The sequence below is a fragment of the Drosophila pseudoobscura genome, chromosome X, assembly GCF_009870125.1.
Source record: "Drosophila pseudoobscura strain MV-25-SWS-2005 chromosome X, UCI_Dpse_MV25, whole genome shotgun sequence".
In the NCBI taxonomy this organism is placed as follows: Eukaryota; Metazoa; Arthropoda; class Insecta; order Diptera; family Drosophilidae; genus Drosophila; species Drosophila pseudoobscura.
Genome location: NC_046683.1, coordinates 22,889,681 through 22,895,363, shown reverse-complemented (window position 1 = coordinate 22,895,363; position 5,683 = coordinate 22,889,681). Strand labels below are relative to the sequence as shown.

Below are 5,683 nucleotides of genomic sequence, written 5' to 3'. Positions count from 1 at the left end.
TCTATGGGTAAATGGCCTCATTTAAGAAGGACTTAAATCGTTAATTTCTCATACTAGAATATTGACGCTCCATACACTGCATCTCACGTTTGCCATATAGACAAAGTGACTTAGTGCTGAACTGATTTCTTTTCGCTCGCCGCTACTAAGAAAATCCTGGTTAGTTTCTTTTCCTCCCCTAATTAATATGCTTAAATTCAGGGGGTAGTCCCATATGAGTTGAGGTTGTATATACGTATATTAAAATTTATAATGATAATTACACTATATTATTATATATATATAGAGCGTTCTCATAATGAAATCATTATAATATTCGTATTTTATAACGAATATCACGAAGAATATTAAATATTTATATTTACAACAAAATTTCCTTTCGAAACATTAATAAGAGGCAATTCTAGATGAAAAACTTTAATTATTTTTTATGCTAGACATTTCTCAGTATTATTTGATTGAAAAAGGACAAAAAAATATATATTTTCTTCGTTCTTCTCACACAATATATACAACAATGAGAGATAATGCGTTTCCATTTAATATCAATATTATGAATATATATATATATAATAACATATCCAATAATATACAATATGCTTAAAAATTTCGTAAAATTTTTAAACAACTTATTTAGCATAGTCTTACAACCCTCAACCATATGTAGTCCAAGCAGCACTATAAATTAATTAAAGTACAACAGCATGGACTGCGATATGCGTTCAAAATGTCGATGTTCATGTGTCCTGCAGTTCACACGATGACGCACAGTTTGCTGCGTTCTTCATCGACCCATGAGCCGAGTGATCCACCGCTTAGAGTGATTAAAATTTGTTTATTCATTTATTTGTCAGATATGTCTTTATTGAAAGAAATTAAAAATACACCATTTTACTGGCATATATCAATTCCTTCAATAATTTAATTTTATCCTAAAAGAATGTTGCGAAATGTCTTAGTTTTATATAAACGATATATTACCTATTGTTAAATAATATAATATGTATTTTGGCTTGTTTGATAATTATCAATTTATATAAAAGTATTAACCGAAATCAGGTACAACATTGTACTTTTTAGGCTGTTGCATTAACCAATGTATGCCCATAGCTATGATGGAAAATACATATTCGCAACGCGTTGCATACTATGGTACATATGCACACAGATGTTATAAATCAATATTATTGTAATAATATCATCAATATGTATTTATATATTAATTGCTACACACATAGAACACAATGTTATATGTATAGCTACTACTAAATGAGTATATTGGCAATATAATTAATTAATATAAACATATAATATATACAACTGAATAATATTTATTTTACAATTATGATTTTATAAAACATATTTTGTTTGGTAAATTGGCAATATATATATATTTTTGTTAACGGGTTAGAAACATACAATAATGATCCTTCCGCAGGTTCACCTACGGAAACCTTGTTACGACTTTACTTCCTCTAAATAATCAAGTTCGGTCAACTTTTGCGAAACAACCGTAACACGCAAGGCGTCACAGTGATCACGTCCGGAGACCTCACTAAATAATTCAATCGGTAGTAGCGACGGGCGGTGTGTACAAAGGGCAGGGACGTAATCAATGCGAGTTAATGACTCACACTACTGGGAATTCCAAGTTCATGTGAACAGTTTCAGTTCACAATCCCAAGCATGAAAGTGGTTCAGCGGTTTACCCGGACCTCTCGGTCTAGGAAATACACGTTGATACTTTCATTGTAGCGCGCGTGCAGCCCAGGACATCTAAGGGCATCACAGACCTGTTATTGCTCAATCTCATTATTGCTAGACGCAATTTGTCCATTTAAGAAGCTAGTGTCCCTTATAATGGGACAAACCAACAGGTACGGCTCCACTTATATAACACATTCAAACACAATAAACATTTTACTGCCACCATGAATGAAGGCTATATAAGCTTCAACACCATAATCCTGAAGATATCTATTTAATATATTGAGTCTCGTTCGTTATCGGAATTAACCAGACAAATCACTCCACGAACTAAGAACGGCCATGCACCACCACCCATAGATTCGAGAAAGAGCTATCAATCTGTCTTACACACTTATGTTCGGACCTGGTAAGTTTTCCCGTGTTGAGTCAAATTAAGCCGCAGGCTCCACTCCTGGTGGTGCCCTTCCGTCAATTCCTTTAAGTTTCAGCTTTGCAACCATACTTCCCCCGGAGCCCAAAAGCTTTGGTTTCCCGGGAAGCGACTGAGAGAGCCATAAAAGTAGCTACACCCAATTGCTAGCTGGCATCGTTTATGGTTAGAACTAGGGCGGTATCTGATCGCCTTCGAACCTCTAACTTTCGTTCTTGATTAATGAAAACATCTTTGGCAAATGCTTTCGCTTAAGTTAGTCTTACGACGGTCCAAGAATTTCACCTCTCGCGTCGTAATACTAATGCCCCCAAACTGCTTCTATTAATCATTACCTCTTGATCTGAAAAACCAATGAAAGCAGAACAGAGGTCTTATTTCATTATCCCATGCACAGAATATTCAGGCATTTGAAGCCTGCTTTAAGCACTCTAATTTGTTCAAAGTAATTGTACCGGCCCACAATAACACTCGATGAAGAGCACTAATGCAGGTTTTAATAGGAGGAATATATAAAAAATACAAGTACTTAATTATATATAAGAACTCCACCGGTAATACGCTTACATACATAAAGGTATAGTACTAACCACAATTGTAAGTTGTACTACCCGTATGAAGCACAAGTTCAACTACGAACGTTTTAACCGCAACAACTTTAATATACGCTATTGGAGCTGGAATTACCGCGGCTGCTGGCACCAGACTTGCCCTCCAATTGGTCCTTGTTAAAGGATTTAAAGTGTACTCATTCCAATTACAGGGCCTCGGATATGAGTCCTGTATTGTTATTTTTCGTCACTACCTCCCCGAGCTGGGAGTGGGTAATTTACGCGCCTGCTGCCTTCCTTAGATGTGGTAGCCGTTTCTCAGGCTCCCTCTCCGGAATCGAACCCTGATTCCCCGTTACCCGTTGCAACCATGGTAGTCCTAGATACTACCATCAAAGTTGATAGGGCAGACATTTGAAAGATCTGTCGTCGGTACAAGACCATACGATCTGCATGTTATCTAGAGTTCAACCAATGTAACGATCTTGCGATCGCTTGGTTTTAGCCTAATAAAAGCACACGTCCCATAAGGTCCGTGTTTTAATTGCATGTATTAGCTCTAGAATTACCACAGTTATCCAAGTAACTGTTAACGATCTAAGGAACCATAACTGATATAATGAGCCTTTGCGGTTTCACTTTTAATTCGTGTGTACTTAGACATGCATGGCTAATCTTTGAGACAAGCATATAACTACTGGCAGGATCAACCAGAATAATGTTTTCGTTTCGTGCGCATACGCTCACATATGTAAATATTTGACAACTCAATAATACTTTTGAATAAAAAAAAAAAAAATAAATATTTTTTATCAACAGTTTATGAGAATTTGTTAAACGATTGTGGCCATTTTTATATAGCATTCACATTCGCCATTTTTCTCTATATAAATATATATATTTTATTATATACATTTTTTTTTTTTTTAAAAATATCTTTTTATTTGCACTTAATATATTATCACACGTATATAGGCTTAAACCAATATTAATTGTGTTTAAACTATGTATTTTGACAACAAATTTAAAATTTATCCAATTTCGTATGCGTTTTTTGTGATATACATTAAATAAAACCAAACACATGAGTTCATGTGGAATGGAATTTATATATTTTGGCAATATTTGAATTTGCATATAAATCGCTTTGATTATATGCTGGTACATTGTTGAAATGGCACTCATACAATATTTAATCATATAAGACCATTTCCAAAAATTCACGATAATAATTCGAAACAGAAATGATATATACTAAATAGTATATATCTTGGTTAGTTTCACTATATTATCTTTATTAAGATCAATTTGAAAACAAATATCTCCTATTAAACACTACTTTGAGTATAATGACAACATATAATAATATTATATACAATACTGTACCAAATATTGTATACAATACCGATGGACATCAACTGTCCATCATGTATAGGTTTTCTGCCACGCTTTCCGCAAATCGGGTATTTTGCTTTAGAAAGCCTCTTAACAATAGTTTCTTTTCGTATTTTAATAAAAAATACAATACTATCACTTCAAAATTATTCATATATATTAAGAAATATATATATATTCATATAAAATACACAGACATTGTCGGCTAAGTATATTCCCCATATCATATGAAATAAATTAATAATTTTTCATTATAAAATTTTCATATGAAATATACCATGCACGAGACTACCACTCCCTATATAGGTTTTTTTGCCACGCTTTCCGCAAATCGGGTATTTTTACTTGAGAGTGCCTCTTAACAATAGTTTCTTTTCGTATTTTAATAAAAAATACAATACTATCACTTCAAAATTATTCATATATATTAAGAAATATATATATATATTCATATAAAATACACAGACATTGCCGGCTTAGTATATTCCCCATATCATATGAAATAAATTAATAATTTTTCATTATAACATTTTCATATGAATATACCATGCACGAGACTACCACTCCCTATATAGGTTTTCTGCCACGCTTTCCGCAATCAGTATTTTTACTTGAGAGTACCTTTTAAAAATAGTTTCTTTTCGTATTTTAATACAAAATACTATACTATCACTTCAAAATTATTCATATATTAAGAAAAATATATATACGCATATAAAATAAACAGACATTGCCGACTTAGTATGTTCCCCATATCATATGAAATTAAATTAATTATTTTTATTACATTCATCATTCATTTACATGAAAAATATCATATCAGCTGGTATCTTTGCTTTAATTTCACATATACACGTAATATATCTATTTATATTAAATACATTTTTATATTTCTATATTTATAATCGCATTATGATTATGTTATAATGTTATATTATATATGAGAAACATTCCCATATCCATATCCATATCCATATCCATATCCATATAAACCTAATATTGATATTTATAGCACACCTCGGCGTTATTTGTTATTTTTATTCATTATAACACAATGTCAAAAAATATACATATATTTTTGTAAATATGTATATAAAATATATCATTATATTTTCTCTATTCAAAATCAAATCATGCTCATGTTATACTTTTAAGGATATGGTGAATGTTTCCCCCATATCCATAATATTGTCATTTTATATACAAAACTATTTAATTCTTGCATTTATATCACATATCATTGAATTCCAATATTAGAAATACTTCCAAGTTCCACAAACGAACCACTCCAAATATACATATATTTGTACATATGTATATAAATATATCTTTATATTTTCTGTATTCATAATCAAATCATGCTCATGTTATAATTTTTAGGATATGGGAACATTTCACATACACAATAATATTATCACATTTTATATACCAAAACTATTTAATTCTTGCATTCATATCACATATCATTAATTCCAATATTAGAAATACTTCCAAGTTCCATATACGATCACTCCATGCTTTTTGCATTCATATTATTTCATATATACATTCACATTTGCACATATGCATATACACTATGTTTCGTGTGTTCACATAA

The 5,683-nt window shown here is 31.5% G+C and overlaps 2 non-coding genes across 2 annotated transcripts; both read right to left on the bottom strand.

The window, feature by feature from the left end:
- Positions 1-647: 647 nt before the first annotated feature.
- Positions 648-823, bottom strand: LOC117185252 (5.8S ribosomal RNA). Its single transcript, XR_004470828.1, has one exon. It is a non-coding gene; the product is annotated as a 5.8S ribosomal RNA (ribosomal RNA).
- A 598-nt stretch (positions 824-1,421) lies between these two features.
- Positions 1,422-3,408, bottom strand: LOC117185278 (small subunit ribosomal RNA). Its single transcript, XR_004470854.1, has one exon. It is a non-coding gene; the product is annotated as a small subunit ribosomal RNA (ribosomal RNA).
- Positions 3,409-5,683: the final 2,275 nt, after the last annotated feature.